Consider the following 19,777-nt stretch of genomic DNA (forward strand, 5'->3'; position numbering starts at 1 on the left):
AAAAATTTTCATGGGTGATACGGTTTTTTTTTTTTTTTAAATCATGTTCTCCTCAATATGTCTACAATACAACTGTTTCTTTGTCTCATTACCCAGATGACAGATTATGAGTTTTGGTCTGCTTTCAGAGAGTTATCCTTCTTTCCCTATTTCTTGATAGCTTTTCCTTTCAGATTCTAACTTTTGACATTTGAAATATGAGCCTCTGAACTACAGTGTCTGTATTGAATTATTTGGTAAAGTCATAAACGTATTATTTGGTCAAGTCGTAAACTTGAATTTGTATACGTCAGGAATTTGTTTTAAATCTTAGTTTTTTAAAAAGCTTACCATATGTAAAAATTTTGGCACTAGTGTCACCACTGTTCTTATAACATTAACTAAATTCTTCAAAATCAATCTGACTCATTTTTTACTTTAACCTAATTTCTAGTGTGAGATCCACAGAGATCACTCAGCTGCCATCAAAATGTGATATAGGAATAAGATAACTGAATTGACATGTATTCCTTAGAGTAACTCTATCCACCATTTCTTTCTCCAAAAGAGTTTTGATAGCTTGTCAAACATTTTATTATGAAGAGTCATTATGTGACTAACTTCACCAAACTCCCTATCAGTACACATCCAATCAGGCTTAAAATAGAATTAGTGTTTTCCCAATTGTTTCTAGTGTTGTGAATAAGCATTGTTCACCTCAAGATATTCTGAGAGGTAACATGGTACAGTGGATTGAGGAACAAAGAGAAAGTTTTGAATCTAGACATCTATTTTTCATCATAGAATTTTCAGATAAATTTAGAGGATTTGACTTCACTTCTTTCTAAAATATATTCTCTTGTCTAGGTCCTAAGCTTCCCTGATGGTATTTGGCATCTGTTTTTAAGAAAAGGATGAAGGCCGGTCACATTGGCTCATGACTGTAATCCCAGCACTTTGGGAGGCCCAGGCAGGCAGAGGACTTGAGGGCCTAAACCCGGCCAACATGACAAAACCCCATCTCTACTAAAAATACAAAACTTAGCCAGGCGTGGCAGTGCTCACCAGCTACTTGGGAGGTTGAGGCACAAGAATTGCTTGAACCCAGGAGGCAGAGGTTGCAGTGAGCTGAGATTGTGCCACTGCACTATACTCCAGCCTGGGCAGCAGAGCATCCAAGAGGATGCTGATGCTCTTGGTAAGATATTTATTGGACAAATACCTTATTTGTTCTCTCCTGCAGTTTTAAGTTCTTGCATCATGATTCCTATTACAGCTCCAAATTAAACAGAATTCCTCTTCACTTTTGTTAAACTGCTTGTCACACTTTGTCTTTGTTTTTAACATGATAGATCTGTCAATGTGAAATGTTCCATATTACACTTCTGTTTCTTTAGGACAAAAATGAAATCCAAGCTATTTCTAAAGGAAGAAAATCGCTTCACTGCACTTTTTCTCTGTCTCTTTTATTCCTGACAATGAATACACAAATGTATGATTTCATAAAATACCCTTACCCAATTTTGAGGCTTATATATGTGTTTATTGATTTAATCTTAATTTTTTATTGGTAAACTTATTTAGCAGTTCAATTCCACTTTTTGAATATGCATAAAAAGAGGCAGATTCACCAACACAATTGAACACTACTCAATCCTTATTATCATAGGATAATTTCACTTAATTTCAACATACATCTCTATCTTTTAGAAACAAAATAATTTAAGATATATCAATGAGGACTTTAAAATTATATATGAATATAAAATGTTCAATATGAATTTGTTTTTCAGTTGCATGATTTTTATTAACTATTACAGTCAACTATCTATATCTGTTGGTTCTGCATTTATGAATTCAACCGAGGATAAAAAATATTTAAAAATATATTAAAAATACAGCAATAAAATAATACAAATTTAAAATAATGCAGCATAAAACTGTTTACATAGCATTTACATTGCATTAGATATTATAAGTAATCTAGAGATGATTTAAAGTATGTGGGAGGATGTAGATAGGTTATACGCATATACTACACCATTTTATATAAGGGACTTCAGCATTGGCAGATTTTGGTATTCAAGGGGGAGTGCTGGAACAAATTTTCTGTGGATATGGAGGGATGACTTTACTTTTAAAGAGGTGAAACTTGGCCACTTTGCCTAGAACTTAGTGAGGGAAGTGAGGAGAGACAGAAGCTAGATGTGGGTAGGGGCAATGGTGTGCTCTTCATGCTTGATTTCTTATGCCTCAGAAGGAAGAACCTTTTAAAAGCTGGCTACCTGTAAGAATTAATTGGAAAACCAAAGAGACAAAAATACACAAGAAAACATGAAATGTCAACAAGAGTAAGAGGTGGTCAAATGTGGCCATTTGGTCCACTTAACTGAATTGTGGGTGAACACTGGAAACTAATTTGCAACCTTTAATGTAATTATCTATGCATTAATGTTGCCCTAGACTTTTAAAAGAGCTAATTACAAACATTTTACATTTATGTAATAATTAAATTATGTATCTTTCCTTGCAGTTATACATAAGCCAATTAAGTCATTTACTGAAGAGGTTAGATTGACTTTTATGTCATCACTGAAATTGCTATGACTTATGACAGATTTGTCCTCTACTTCTCAATGTCAATTTTAGAAACTTAAAATCCAATTGCTGACTTGAGAGTGGATTTTTGAAAAGTTTAGACACTCAGTTATTCAAAATATATTTAAGGCTCAGTAATAGAGAAGCACTTGATTTTCTTTGGATTTGAAGCAACTATTGTTAAGAAAAATAGGTTGTTCACAAGATTTTGAACATTTCTTTTCCTGTAAGTATTTTTATTGTGTTTTATTATACTTGCTTGAAAACTTGATAACTTGTTCAGATTTCAGAATCTCATCACTATTTTCTTTCAGGGATGGAAATGCATTTCTATCAGGACATAAAAAAGTCTATGGGTTTGTCACCTTTGAGTAGGATTCATTGTCATCTTCTCTTAAAAATCTATGAAAATTCAAAACAAAAGATATCATCCTTTCAGGAGACGTTGTAATTCACTCTCTAAATGATTTACCTGTATTATATTTGAATCTGCCAATTTTTCTGCCTTCTAGAATTAAAATAATTAGACTGGTGGGATACTGTGTGATCTCTAATAATATTTGTTTAAGTTGGCTCTTGGATATAAAATGTCTATACATCTATATTTTTCAAAAGTTCTAAATAACTGAAAATTATCAGGGATAAGAGGATGCTATTACAAGTTGAAGGATTAGCATATCATATGAATTAAAAAACAGTATGATGAAACTGGTATTACAGTGATTTGCCTCTCAAATATTCACCTGATATTATTTAAAGACTTTGATGCTTACTGCAATGCTGTAACACATCGGACACTCAATTAAATCTTGTTCAAGAAATGAATGAACTTTGAGTAAAATCTTGTTCTTAATTTTTAAAGTTTTATTTATGTAGTATAATATTAAAATATTTTACTACATCATTAAAAACCCAGATGATTCTATTAGTTTGTGGACAAGATTTTTTCCATAATTAATTTCATTTTATGACACACACTGCAAAGTGATCATACCTGGAAGGTATAAAATAAATTCCAAATACTTAAAAAACTAGTTATGTTCCACAAAACATGTTTTGAACTAGTCTCAATAGTTTCTTTGAAATGTAAAATTTATTTACTCTACTATTTCAAAAGTTCCGTTAGTATTCTAAAGACTAAATCAGACAATATTTCTACTGTCTGAAAAGATCATAATGACAAAAATTTATGCTACCAATAATATGGGAAAATATTATTTGTTAGAAGGAACCCTTATATTTAACTAGTATGGAAAGGGATATATCAATTATTTTCTGATCATAGATAAAGTATAATGGTGAAGTGTTTGTTCAATAATATGTCCCATTACATATTATTTTGTTTCTGTAGGTTCTATTATATATTCTGTTTAGCACATGAAATCAGTTAAAATTTTAGAATAAATTTACTTTTCTCAAAAAACCCCCCACCAGATTACTCACACCATAGGACAAATTTAAAGCATTTTGTAGTTGAATAAGGCCTTAAAGATAATATAGCTTAACTTCTACCTTCTCTTCCCCTTTTCCTCTACCCACGTTTTGCACGTAGGTAAATTGAGAATGAATGAAATTACATGTTTTGAAGGTTTTACTACGTATAACTAGTGATCAGGAGAGGACCAGAGTCTTCTGACCTCCAATTTTTGTGGCTTTACCCACTGCACATTTCTGCTTCTTTCCAAAATTTGGGCCCTTAAATTATCAGTGTCTTAGGGTGAAATTCAAGCCCTCCCAAGCACAATTTTCCATTTAGTTTCCTTTTATCTTTGTATGAATAGTATGACAGGGAAGCCTGGTTGAGGATAAGGGTCACTCATGAGATTTAAGGGACTAAGTTTAAGACTACATGTACTTAGCCTAAGGGGCAGGACAATAAACAAAACCTAAGACCCTATAGTCAGCACATTTTTCACTAAATCAAAAAGCTTCTGGTATAAATGTGCATTCAAGCCAGAGCATATTGCCATGCTGGGGGAAGGAAGAGCATGGTTATGGCAAAAATATGTAAATGAGCACCTGCTGAAGACCACCAGAGCCATCTGCTCCTTGGAATCACATACCCATTTACCAACCTCTTTTTGTTAGCTTTTCCCCTCAGTTGTTCAGGACATGAAGGGAGGACCACATTCTCTAATTATGAATTTTAAAGCATTAGCAATAATTGAGATCATCTCATAAAATGAACTTGCCAAAGAAGTGCCTGCTTGATTTAGTGGACTAGTATCTTAAACTGCTTGGAGACCTATGTGCGAATCTTAAAGAAATTGTGGCCAAAAAAATACTTAAAGTTGACCCTATAGATTATCAGAATCAGAATGAGGTATTCATTCTAGCATTGGCTATATCTCTGATTTATGATTCTAGCATCCTTTAGAACCTCAACCAAATCCCATCAATGTACTCCACTAAATACCTTTCCTAGTTCTATTAGTGTCTATTAAAAAGTCCGTTAGTAGACTAGTCATTGATATTGACATTATAAAAATTGTGCGTAGCTGCATAAACAATTTGAAATATGCAGAAAACAAGAAAATGGAAATGAAAGAATAAAAGACACAAGTAATTACCACCTAGATAGAGTTGCTCATTTTAGGTATATATTTTTTCACTATATGTGAATATATATGTAAAATTTGTGAATAAATGAAAAATACAAATAACATCAGGTACGGTTTATTTACATATATTCAAAACGTGACATTCTAGACATACAAAATTTTATCATTTAACAATGTATTGTGAAAATGTACTGTGTCATATAATATTTTATAACATCATTTATCATTTTTGCATGGTGTAGGTGAATTCGGGTTGATTTAATTATTCCCTTTTGTTTTATACTTAGGTTGCTAGCAGTATCTTTATTCTAATTAACTTTTATAAAAATCATTACACATATATCTTGGCACACATATCTAATTATTTCCTTAGAAAAATATTCTCAAAGTGGGAATTGTTGGGTCAAAGAGTATAAACCTTACTCCTAAAAGATATTTTTAAAGACTTATGTATATATGGTAAGACGTTTTTAACCTAATTATTCTCCTAATCATAGTCACCATTCCTGGACATTTATTATCTGCTGAATGCAGCTCACATTACATGGGTTTTCTTATTTATTTGGCACAACAAAATCCTTTGTGTTTACTATTATTATGCTTGATACTGAGATTTGGTGGAAGATAAATTTTAATAATTTTGTATATTTTTAAAGTGTATTTGACCTTGCCAGCACTCTATATCCTTATCTTTTATGCAAGCTGGTTTTGTAAGCCTTAACTTATTACTGTTAATAGTCCCCTGTACCTCCATAAATTTTTTTTTGAGACAGAGTCTCGCTCTGTCGCCGAGGCTGGAGTGCAGTAGTATGATCTTGGCTCACTGCAACCTCTGCCTCCCGGGTTCAAGTGATTCTTGTGCCTCAGCCTCCCAAGTACAGGCATGTACCACTATGCCCGGCTAATTTTTGTATTATTATTATTATTATTTTATTTTTTAGTAGAGACAGGGTTTTACCATGTTGGCCAGGCTGGTCTCAAACTCCTGACCTCAGGTGGTCCACCTGCCTGGGCCTCCCAAAGTGCTGGAATTACAGGCATGAGCCACCGCGCCTGGCTACCTCGATAGATTTTTATGTCCTAACTTAGAAGGGCATGAACTACAAAACTACTCTGCCAATTCACTCACTTACTTATAACAAGGACCTTTTTTTTCCCACATAAAATTGTGAATACTACTTGCTACTATTCTTCCCATAATTATCCTTTTGTTCTGGCTACTATCTCAAAGATAGGTAGATAATTTATAGCTGCACACATTACAAACCTGTACTTGCCATCATTCTCTCTTTGAATCTGACTCTGAAAAACAGGACTGGCTTCTAGAGGAAGTGGATGGGATTAATTATACCACCAAATAAAGAAGTACTATGCAGTAGAATTTGGGTGATGGTTAAGAACTGTCTATAGTATGTATGACAATTTGTCATACTACATATACATATTACAGGTGTACATTACATGTGGGGGCCTAATTTGATGTAGCACATATTAAAGACTATGCAACAGCACTTTTTGTAACAAATTACATCATATTAGCTGCTAATTCTTTCTTAACGAATGGTAAAAAATTGGGCAAAAAATGAGTTCTGGAATATGGTATTTCAGTATAAAATCATGTATGCAAATTAATTCATTCTATTTTTAGTTTTATGCTTCTCATTAGGTCTTCTTTTCCTCTCTGTTAATGTTAGGTATCTATACTTGTCAATGGACAAAAATGAATTTTTATCAGTGACTTCTTTAGCAATAATAATGTTTTAATAATAACTTCATTATTCTGCCTTTTCTTTATGTAGCTAAATAATGTGAAAATGGATGTAATAAATAACATTCTTAAATACATGTGTAAGTTATAAAAATATGTAGGTTAATTTAACTCTGTTCTCAATAATATTACTCATAACTGCAAGAAATATCACATTTTAAACACAATCTAAAAGAGAACTAAATAAATTTTCAATTAATTCTCTTAAGACTTTCCCTTTGATCAGCAAGCTTCCCCAATTAAAAATAAAAAAACCCATAGCTGTTAAATCCACAATTATATTTTGTGACTAACCATTTACAATATAATTTCACTACAAAGAACACTTTTCAAGTTATTTTCAACACTTTTAATAGAGCTCTAAACTTTTAATATGAGTAGTTTTTATCCAGACTATCCAGACTTGTTAACCAACTGTCACTGTGAGTGTAATGAAGGCTTCTATGGGTTTGGAGAGGGAGAATGTGCTGGACGAGCAATTTATCACTTAGCCTCACAAGCCAAAAGACAGTTTGGCTCCCATCAAACCACTTTCAAGAGCCACATTGAAAACAACCAATTTGATAGTGCCACAGGTGTAGTAATTACATCTTTTAATTCTGTACTTTAACTTTTTTTTTCAGCATTTTAGGTTTGATCAGGCTGCCTTCTCATTGGGGAGTGATTTCATTTCTCCCTCTCTTTTTAAAGTTTTCCTTCTAGGATTGCATGTACCAGTAAATATTATGATGACCTCATTTCTTTTCTGAAATGAGGTTTTAATTAGCTTTATAGCAATAAAGGAAAATTTATTTTCACCACTTTTTATACACACCATTCACATATTTTTGATTTATTACTGGGAACCCAGGGATATCATCTTATTTTCCCGAATTACTGATTGTTTAATTGTACTCAGTTTTTTAAAGGTAATATTTCCTATTTTATTAATTATTCAGGTACCAAAACCAGATACAACAGTTACAAATAAAGATGACTGTGGACCAATATTCCATATGAATATAGACATATAAATTTTCAGAAATACTAGCAGACTGAATGTAGCAACATATACAAATAATTATACCTCATGACCAAGTAGGATTTTTTCACAAATGCTATGATGGCTTAATATCCAAAAATCTACCAATATGTTACATCATATTATTTATCGGAAGATTTTAGACCTTGAAAAGCTCTTATCAGAGTTCAGTTTAACAGGCTTTCTGCTGAAACCTACTGGGCTTGAATCATCAGTTAACCTAATAATCTCTATGGTGGATCATCAGCTGTGTGGGACTTATATTTTCATATTTTCAGTAGTTGGTATAGTCATTGGAGAACTGCAGAAAAATCAAAGTGGAATGGATTTTAGGAAATAATTTGGTTCTAACAATTTGTGGCCTGTTCCAAAGTAAGTTTTCCCCACTGTTCTCCAACCATATTTCTAAACTCTCCTGTTTTGTTGAAGTATTAAGAGGCCAACATTAATATATTTTTGTGGTCTTAATTCTTCCTATTACTCTCCGTTTAAATGTTTTAAACACAAAATTTGCACATAGTTTGATACCAAACATTTTTAATATGACCTGTGAGGCATTGTGTCTTACAGCCCCTACATGGTAATGTGAAGGAGCTGGCTTGTACCAACTCACAAGAGCTAAACTTTCAGAAATTTTGTGAGCCGGTTGTTAAACCCAGATATTATTTTAAGATAATTATATAAACTTAACATTAAATAGATTATATGACAAACATAGGTAATAAATATTTGAAACTCATCACTTCATAATTATTTGGCTATATTTTATTATTATCTTGAGGTTACTTAACTTATTGTGTCTGTGTCATGGAAATACCATTTAATGCAGTGTTACTGGCAGCTCTTTCCAACTCAGCATTTTATGATGATATGTTGATCTCTTAAAATTGGCCATGGTGGGAATATTTACACCACGGGAGTTGGCAAATGCTAAAAATCAGAACTTGATTTACTGTTTTGTTGACGTATAGACGTAAGAAAGTGATAAAAGAAAATATATCATATGGTGCCTACACAATAGTGTGAAGCAGATGCTTTCTTAATAATACAGATTAAACTTTTAAGTGTCATGTCTGTTCCTGTCACATTGTGAATATCACAAAAAATAAAATATATGTTTCCAGTTTGGGAAAACTATTCTATAATTCAACAAGGAAGGCCTTTATGTCATTGACCAACAAATAAGGTTCAGACATATATCTTCATTTCACTTTTGGCTTATTAATGGAAATGAAAATATCAACCAACATTAATGTTGAAGCTACACTTGTTAATTGCAGTCATAGAACGTAAGAGTTCAGCAAAAATCAATAAAATCACTCTGTGAGAACTAATTTGCTATATGGAATTTATAGCAGAGTATTATGCATTTCATTATTCTCTGTAAATTGTTTGCAAATTTGTGCTTTTTTTCCTCAGAGCCAATTCAAAAATCAGGCATAAGAAAATGGGCATAAGAGCACACCACTATCCCTCCCTACATCTAATTCTTGTCTCACACTTCTCTCTAAGCTCTAGGCAAATTGGCCGGTTTTTACTTCTTTATTTTATAAATGATTTGATTGACACAATATTTGTACATATTTATGGGTACATGTGATATTTTGTTACATGCATAGAATATGTAATGATCAAGTCAGGGTATTTAGGATATTCATCACTTTGAGTATTTATCATTTCTATGTGTTGGGAGCATTTTAAGTCTACTCTTCGAACCATTTTGAAATATATAATACTTGTTGTTAACTATAGTTGGTTACTGTAGTCACCCTACTCTTCTATCAAATGGTGGAACTTATTCCTTCTATCTTTCTGTATGTTTGTACCCTTTAACCAACCACTCTTCACTACCCTATCCACACACTCTTTCAAACCTTTGTTAACTATTATTCTATTCTTTACGTTCATGAGACTCATTTTTTTAACTCCCGCATATGAGTGAGAAATGCAATGTTTGTCTTTCTGTGCCTGGCTTATTTCACTTAACATAATGACCTCCAGGTCCATCCACGTTGCTGCAAATCACATGATTTCATTCATTTTTTTAAGGGCTGAATAGTATTCCATTACATATATATACCATATTTTCTTTCTTTTTTTTTTTTTATGAGACAAAGTCTTGCTCTGTTGCCCAGGCTGGAGTGCAGTGGTGCGATCTCGGCTCACTGCAAGCTCCGCCTCCCGGGTTCACGCCAGTCTCCTGCCTAAGTCTCTGGAGTAGCTGGGACTACAGGTGCCGGCCACCATGCCCAACTAATGTTTTTTTGTTTTTTTTTTTTTTACCGTGTTAACCAGGATGGTCTTGATCTCCTGACCTCGTGATCTGCCTGCCCCAAAGTGCTGGGATTACAGGCATGAGCCACTGCTCCTGGCCGTGTTTTCTTTATCTATTTGTCTGTTGATGGACCCTTAGGCTGATTCTGTCTTTGCTATTGTGAATAGTATTGCAATAAATAGGGGGTGAAGGTATTTTTTATATTCTGATTTTCCTTCCTTTGGGTAAATAACCAGTAATGGGTTAGTTCCAGGACCCTCAGCGATACCAAAATTCATGGATGCTCAAGTCCCTTATAAAAAATGGTAGGTATTTGCATATAACCTACATACATTGTCTCATGTAATTTAAATCATCTCTACATTATCTGTAATACCTAATACAATGTAAATTGTATGTAAACACTGTTGTATTATTTAGGGAATAAGAAAAAAGTCTGTACATATTCAGTACAGATGCAACCATTTATTTTTTTCTGAATGTGTTCAATCAATCCAAATTCATGAATACTTATGGATATGGAGGACTGACTGTATTAAGCTTCTTTTCACTTTCTTACACATTGCTCTCTCAGAAGAGATTCTCTTCACTCCTTATCTGGCCAACATCTGCTCAGCCTTAACAACTTAAAATTTCAGCTTACGTAAGCATAAATACATCTTTATCATTACAAACTTAAGAAAAAAAAGCTATCCTTTTTTTTGACTTTACACACTACTCAATTTCCACCATAGTTTTTTGCAACTTTTCACAACATCTTATTTTAAAAGCTATTTTTACTGTCTCCACATTCTCCCTTTTCATTTTTACTTTAATAAACTCCAAATGAACTGTTTTTTCCAACTTTGCAGCGAAATAGCTCTTGCATGTTGCCAATCTCTTGATAACTCCTTTGTCTTCATCTTCATCTTTCAGCAGCAGTAGATGGTTAACCATTATTGATTTCTTGGGTCACCTTATTGTCTTAACTTCTCTACTACTACACTTCAGTGGCTTCTACTTCTCATCCTACTTTTCTGGTTTCTTTTGTGACTGATTTCTGAACAATAGATGTCCCAGGGATTGAACTTTGGCTCTTTTTTCTTTCTCCATAGATAATTTTTTTTTCAATCCTGTGGCTCTGAATACCTGAATACCATCTACTTTTGACTGACTTTCAAATTTGTATCTTTAGCTCCAAACATCCCAGAACTCTAGGTTATATAATGTGCCACTTGTACCTATAAATTTAAACATCTAATAGGCATCCAAAATTTTACATGTACAAAACAAAGGAATTGGTTTCCACTACCTTCTCTCCTGAACTGCAAACTTTCTCAAGCCACAGACACAATATTTATCTACTAGGTATGTCCCTTAAATCCCATATGAAAGTCCACCCGTAAAACATGTTAACATTACTAGCAAAACTAATCTAAAATTTTTAGCAGATTGTGTGAATTAGCCTCTAAGTATATCTCCAAAGAAGAACAATACCACACTCTCTTCCTGCAAGCCATGAGAAATAAATGGTGAGTGACAACATCTTTCAAAAATCATTTATTAACTGTTTTCTCTAAGACAGGGCTGCTCATAATCTTACTCACTGACAGAAATAAAATTATCAACCAACAAAATGTTAAAGTAAACGACAAACTCCTCCCTCACTTGGTTTCCTGACTTAAGGAGAAAGGGATAGTGTGGAGCAAGGGAAGATCCTAGAGCTTTTCTTCTTTGCAAAAGCAATATGATATCAAAAGTAATATCAAAACTTAAAAGTTGCAGTTTTAGTGATTCTTATTATGTCCCTGTTTAACCACCTGATTTGGCAGGTGCAGAAGATGAATGCATTTTGTATAATGTTAGTGGATTATTATAAATGTTGTCAAGCTGGTGGATTTCCTTGCTGAGGAAATTTTTACCAACTATGGTAAATAGTGGGTAAACACATTTTTAACCTTGGAAATAATGTTTAATCTTGCCCAATGGCTAAAAAAAAAAGCCCTCCAGAATGAGTTTTATTACATTGAGCAAGGAGAATAATACAAATTCATAGTCTTGTCTCAAGGATTCATGAAAGGTATAGTCTGTGGGAACTAATTATCTCATCATCCTATAGGTTGTCACTTTGGTCCACTGATGACATTAGGCTGACAATACCTGGAGAATGAGAAGTTGTTTATGCCGAGATGCCTAGGTAGGACAAGTATGTATCAAAGGATAGGGAATAATAACCATGAAAATTAAGTTCCTGCAGCCTCAGTGGAGCTTCTGGAAGACTAGTGAGTAAGAGTATACATTGAGATATGTTTTCCCAAGTGCAAGTGGTTCCACCTTGTATCACCTACTTTAAGAAAGAGGCACAATGCTTGTAGGACCACTTCTTATTCTGATGACAACATATAGACTTGTATAATTCAATGAGGCAAAAATTCAGTAAGTTACAGTAAAAATGTATATTTATTCATCAAATTTTGAGATAGAATAAAGGCTTTCTTTGTGCCTTTGATTTGCTTAGATTACTATTTGGTTAGCTTATTATTGTATTTTTTCATAACCACATCCAGCTTTTATAAACTGGATGAGTACTAGAAGTACTTTCAAAGAAATTTAAGTGTGGAGGTCTTTACAGAAATCCAGATTTTCTCCACTTTTATTATTGTCTTATATGTAAATGATTATAAAGTAATTTAAGTTACTTGGACCTTTCCACATATTCAACTTAGTTTTTATAGAATCAAATTCCTTTTTTACATACATATTTCACTAGCTTACATGATAGTTAACTAACTTATGTATTATAGATGAAAGCACAAACAGGTTTCAGAATAAATATAATGGAACTTTGGGAAGCATATAATAATTCAGTGGGAGCAATGGTATATGGGTGTATGACAGCATTTGTTAATTCTGCAAGAAGGTGAAAGTTACGTGGAGATGGCTAAGAGGGTTGCTAGTTTATTATATTTATGTATACACTTATCAAACCTATCTGACTGATGATTTGAAGGACCACTCACCTTTAGAGGCACCAAGACCAATAAAAGGGTGCTGTGCAAGCACTGTGCTTCTTAGCCCTTAAGACTCAGTAGATCCAACGGTGATCAGTTTGTTTATGAACGATCAGGATACTATATGGGCTCTTACTTGATGAGCCCTATATCTTAGTGGTCCAATAAGCTACCTACTAGCAGGTTAATTAGTTGGACAGATTCTATCATTCCTCAGAAGACGTTTGTGTTGAATTGTAGATAGAGGGTAGAATGCTGGTTACCAGAGGCTGGGAAGGGTAGTGAGTGTGGGGGAAAGTGAGGATGGTTACTGGGTCCAAAAATATAATTAGGATGAATAAAATCTGGTATTTGATATCACAACATAGTGATTACAGTCTACAAAAATACATTTAAAATAACTAAAAGAGTATAATTGGAATGCTTGTAACACAAAGAAATGATAAATGCTTGAGGTAATGAACACCCCATTTACTCTGATGTTATTATGTATTGTATGTCTGCTACTAAATATATCTCATATATTCCATATATATATATATATACACCTGGTATGTACTCATAAAACTAAAAACTAGGTTGGGTGCAGTGGCTCACACCTGTAATCCCAGCACTTTGGGAGGCCGAGGTGGGTGGATTACCTGAGGTCAGGAGTTTGAGACCAGCCTGGCCAACATGGTGAAACCCATCTCTACTACAAATACAAAAAATTAGCCAGGCATGGTGGTGGGCTCCTGTAATCCCAGCTACTTGGGAGGCTGAGGCAGGAGAATTGCTTGAACCCGGGAGGTGAAGGTTGCAATGAGCCGAGTTCGCACGTCATTGCACTACAGCCTGGGCAACAAGAGCGAAACTCTGTCTCAAAAACAGAACAAAACAAAACAAAACAACAACAATAAAAAACACTGAAAGCTAAAAAAGATATTTATTTTGGATTAAATGGGCTTAAATAGAATTACTGTAGTACATATCAACAAAAGGATAGTGTTACCATGAATGCTGAAGTGTTAACTTAGAGTATTAATTAAAAATAGGATATTGATACACAATACGGGCAGGAAGAAGTATGGATGAAACTCAACTGATTCTTTGGAAACTCTCATGGTACTTGCAACAACCAGTGCTAGGGATTAAGGAAAGACTACTGCAACCCTCAGATCTTGGGAACGAAGCTATGATCACCATCTTGGAATCACCGTGATCATCATCCTGAAAGTACTAAAGAAGGTTTAAGCATCAATCAGAAAAACTGAATTTACAACTAGATGTAGGAACTGCAGAGACCCTGGCTAGAAGATCAGAAGATCAGCTCTATACTGTCTATACTGGGAAGCCAAACATGTGAACTTTATTTCTAAATTTAAATTAAAAAAATTTTTTTGAGACAGAGTCTCCAGCTTCAGTCTCCAGGCTTAAGATCATTATTTACAAAGTGAACTTGGAGTTTTTCCCTTTCAATATCCTGTTAGGATTAAATATCTTTATACCCTAAAAAATAAAAGTACATCTACTATGAAAAAAATCCCATGTCTACATTTTATTGTGCTTATTGATTTTAAATCAGCATAATATTCATTCAGTTAATACAGTCTTCTCTGATTTAATTTGCATGATTTTATTTCTAGTGCATAAGATTGAACATGGAAAAGTAATTTTTTACATTTCTTCTTTTGCAAATTTTCTTTACAATTCTTAACATATTAAAGATATTACATATATTACAAATATTTTTATCCATTTTATTAGCCTCATTTTGATTGTTGACATTTTTTGCCATATAGAAAATTAATTTTTTAAAGTTAACACAACAATCTCTTCTTGGTACTCTTTCCTTTATCTTGGATCTTAGGCCTTGGTAAGACTGCCACCCCTCTTTATCCACTAATCACAAGTGAGTAATAACAGCTTTATTTTGTTGCTACATTTTGTATCACGCTTTTGGCTTTTAGCTATTTCATGACTGGAAAAACCAATTCCCTATATTAAATTCCCCCTGCTTGAAATGCCTAGAATTTTTTTGGTACTTTTAGTTCATTGGAAAATCTCTGGAATTTGTTTCTCTAAATAATATAAAAAAGTTAATCATTTTTCTAATGATTTGACCAGCTGTTACAAAAAGAGTTGTTTAATCATCCAATCTTATACTGAGATTTAGAAATGCCTCTTTTAGCAAACACTAAATAAATCTGCTTCTGGAATTTCCATTCGTTCCATTAATATTTCCCCATATGTGTGTTCTACACAGTTTATTAAGATCTTACAATACCTGGTAACTTAAGATTGTAATCATTTGATGTAGTTTTCAAAATTGTCTATTGTTTTGTTCCATTCATATTATGTTATTATGTTGTTCTGTTATATTATTCTTTCAAAAATTGCTACCATTTTACCAAGTTTGACAGAGTCCTGAGGGTTATTTACAAAAATGACATTATTGTGAAAAGAACTTTCTAATATCCTTTTTTTGCAGCTCAGAACATGAAATGCTTTCCATTTGTTTAAGTTCTGTTTTAGACATTTGGTATAATTTTGTGATGTTTATTCTGTAGGTTTTTCACTTATTCTTAGATACTACATTTTTGCTAAAAAGCATAAAATATTTTATATTTTCTCCATCTTGCTGGTATTTTAAGAAACTGTTATTTTAAAATGTACTTTATTTAAAAATCAAAGTACAAAAGTGTACTGAAAATAACATGAGGATGTATCACTTTCCTTTTCTGTTGCTTTATTTTCAAGATTCCTGTCATGTAAAATATTAAATCTCTCCCATATCTTTGGTCTTATTTTGTATTTTCCATTTGTCATATTTTCTCCTCCTCTATTGTTTGCTGCATTTTATATACCTCATTTTTCTTAAACATTAAACAAGTGTTTAACTTTATACAATTGTACAATTACCCCTCCATTTTCTAGCACTGTCTTAAATTTCTTAGATTAGTTTTTAATCTAATTCTTTAACATACCATCTCTTTATTCACTCTATTCCTTTCTTTTTTTGTATTGTTTGTCATTTCCATATCTGTTTTTCTTGTTTCTCAATATTTATTTCATACATGTTATCTCCTCACATTTTATGCTAAATTGAAGTATAATTTGTTGGCTAAATGTTATATCTCACCATTTTGCTTTTCAGTTAATTAGTAAATCAGTTGCTTCTGCCGTAATGGCTCAGGTACCCCAGCCATCTGAGCCAATCAGTCAGCACGTGGCATTTTTCCGTCTGCAGGAACTGTTTCAAGAGAAGTTCAGGGAATATAAGCTCAAGCCTCTGATTCACTGAGGGTGAGAAGTGTTCTTTCCTGCTAGACATGAATATTTCTTGCAGATGTCTTATGATTAAAGATGATATCAGCCTTAGAACAAAAGTGACACTGAATGGCAGCGAGAAGAAAGACAGAGAGAGACAGAGAGAGAGAGAAGAGAGAAAACAATCCCAGAGTAAACCAATCATGAATTATTCTCTGCCTCTGGAGTTTCATTTATGTGAGTCGACTGTGTCCTCATTGTTTAAGTTTTGCCACTCAAAGAGTCGTCCATGAACTAGCAGCATTGATATTGCCTGGGAACTTCCTAGAAATGAAGAGTCTTAGGTCCCATCTCTGATCAACTAAATTACAGTCTACATTCTATCAGAATCCCAAGGTGATTTATATAGACATTAAAATTTCAGAAGCATTATCTAAAACTGTGGCTCTCAAAAAATAGTTTGTGTATTCCTGAAGCTTTTTAATGTAATTCCATGGAGTCTATGAGGTCAAACCTGTATTCATAATTATAATAAGATATTATTTGCCATATCTAGAACACCTGATAGCACAATAATCAACATATTCTTAGTAAAGAATAATGTTGAAGGGAGATCATAGACTAATACTGATTTTGAGGTTTTCTCCATCCTTATTCTATAGTGAACCTGCATTTTAATTTTTTTTTCACCATCTCTTTTATTTTCTTCATATACCAGTGACCTGATTATACTTGGAAGGGCCCACTCTTAGTCCATGGGATTTAGGTATGTGTGACCTCTTGACCTTACTGCTATCTCTTCATGGATGGAGATGTAACCTGTCTGACTAACTAACTCATTTAATTTTCTTGGCCACAGTGATTGATTCAGAGATATGAATCATGTTGGTGCCTTCAGAAGAGGTATTGATGCTTGTTTTTCCTGGAAATATTGGGAAGTGAAAGCTCTCTTTGCACAAAGTTTACTTTTAATAAAGATGATTTTAGCTAGTTTGCCAGGAGCTTCCTTTAGAGATGGCTTTCCTGTTATTGGTAGGTATAGAATTTAAATTTAAAATAATTTTTCTCAGAAACTTAAAGCATATTCTATGTTATTGCAGACTGAATTTATTTTGTGAAACAACGGCAAGATATGACATTAACTGACACAGTGAAAATTTATCAGTTCATATTCATTTCATTCTAGATACTGATATTGATTTTTATTAGTCCTAATAATTGGTAATCGTGAAACTATCATTTTTTCATAAGTATTTTCATAAGTATTTGAGTAAAGTTTGAGTAGACATCATAAATATAGATGACCACATACATTTTTGAATTGAAGGTTCTAGTGATCCTTTCTTATTTATTTTTCAATTCTCACTACTTAGCACACTGACTGTTTCACTGTCATTGCTGAAAATGATAAGGTAATTTTGAATATAGGCTTTGTAACTGCAAATTCTTCTTTTATTACACTGAGCTAATATGTTATTAATCTTGTAATATTTTTTCAAGTTGACATATAGTGTTATAAGAATCCTTAACTATAATTTGATTTCCAAGGCTGCAAAGAATATTATGAATACCTTTATGGGAAAGAGTTTTCTTTAATTTAATAAATACTTATTGTCTACCTAATATATGCTGGTGAGTAAGATGCAATACACAATCTATATACTCAAAGAGAGCCTAGTTTGGTAGATAAGATGGACATACACATACTTTTAACTCTGTTATAAGAGCAGCAGATGTAAAACATGGGAGAAATGATTAACTTTATCTGTGATTATGTGAGAAATACAATTGAAGAATATCACAAATGGAGATAGGTGATTATAGGCAAAAGAAAGGGATGTTCAAATGCACCCAATATTTGATGCACCAATGCTTGGAAGAACTATGGACAGTTTAGAATTGTTTGAAATAGGGATGGGAGAAGATGAGACTAAAGAGATTTGCTGAGTCCAGATCAGGATGGATCTTGCATGCCATACAAAGAAATTTAGACTTTATTTGGCTGACCAGTGTTACATACTTTTAAAGAAAATCCATTTGAAATATGTAACAAATCTCTCCTAAAACAATTTGAGATTATTGTAGTTTTTACATTCCTTCAGTGCAAATCATTATGTAGGCAAAGAGGTTCCTTTAAAATGTCTTGCAGAGGATAGAGATGCATTTTTGAAACAATGAGGAAGTAGATTAGATGACAGATATGAAAGCTTGACTTACGGCAATGGCTGCAAATGGGGAGGTCAACGGATTTGAGCAACTGGAGGGGTTGTTGGATCAACAGGACTTGGATAAATCAGGGACTTTGATCTAAATAAATTAATAAATATATTTAAGTGAGAAGAAGAAAGCTTTAAAATATTGTTCCCTTAGGGCTCCATATACAATCAGTGGGATTTAGTTTTGCAATATATATTAATTGAATTTACAAATATAGCATCTATAGGCACTTTAGATCATTATATTTATAAACATAATAAGTGGGAAGGTGATACTGCCTGATAAAGTGAAATGATGTATTTATAGCTTTCCATTAGATTTTTCAAAAGGTGCCCACCTCACTTTAAATTAAATGTCATATTTATGTGTAATTGTGTGCTCCTTGAAGTCTAAGATCTATTGGTTTCAATTTTATTCATATAACAATAAGTTTGTTTTGGTGATACAAAAGACTTTTTAGAACTTGACCATACCCTTTTTCCTGTTTTTCTTCTGTTCTTTAATTTACTTATATCTTTATCTAAATTGTAATATTAGCATTTTAAATTTTATAACTTGATTGGGTAGATCAATACTTCCCAATTTCTTTTACATCATGGCACACCTAGAAAATGATATATACATGCAGTACTTGAAGGGCAGTAGATAAAGATGCTTACTTTTGGAGAGCACAAGCCACATGCTCCAGCCTCCCATACTTTTATCAGAACACCCTGAAGCTAGAGGAAAACGCTGTCTCCTCACACTCACAGATGTAACTTATCCACATTGGTTGGAATGCTTTGAATTTTGAAATGGAACTTCAAGAGGTTGTGCTTATGGAATGGACACCCGTGTTGTTCAGCAAGAATTGTGATGGTGTATTGATAGACCACATAACAAAAATTTGCTGAAGAAAATAGTTGCTAGTGATCATGTGGAGATCTTGAAACCTGGTATACAGACAACTCAGGACAACCTACAGTCATTACTGAGGACATGAGTGAAAGCACATGTTTTATTGATGAAGACTCAGGAGTCTTTGATAGGATATTATAAATACTGCAATCCAATTTTTTCATTTTATAAATGAGAACACTTGAGACAAAGGAATTGTGTGTCTTGACTAGAAAGTAAAAG

At 33.1% G+C, this 19,777-nt stretch overlaps 1 long non-coding RNA gene across 3 annotated transcripts in view; it reads left to right on the forward strand.

The window, feature by feature from the left end:
* Positions 1–19,777, forward strand: part of LOC101124486 (uncharacterized) — a 248,938-nt gene that overhangs the window by 75,384 nt on the left and 153,777 nt on the right. The gene's annotated exons all lie outside the window — the stretch shown is intronic.

This window comes from Gorilla gorilla, chromosome 6 (assembly GCF_029281585.2).
Source record: "Gorilla gorilla gorilla isolate KB3781 chromosome 6, NHGRI_mGorGor1-v2.1_pri, whole genome shotgun sequence".
Classification (NCBI taxonomy): Eukaryota; Metazoa; Chordata; class Mammalia; order Primates; family Hominidae; genus Gorilla; species Gorilla gorilla.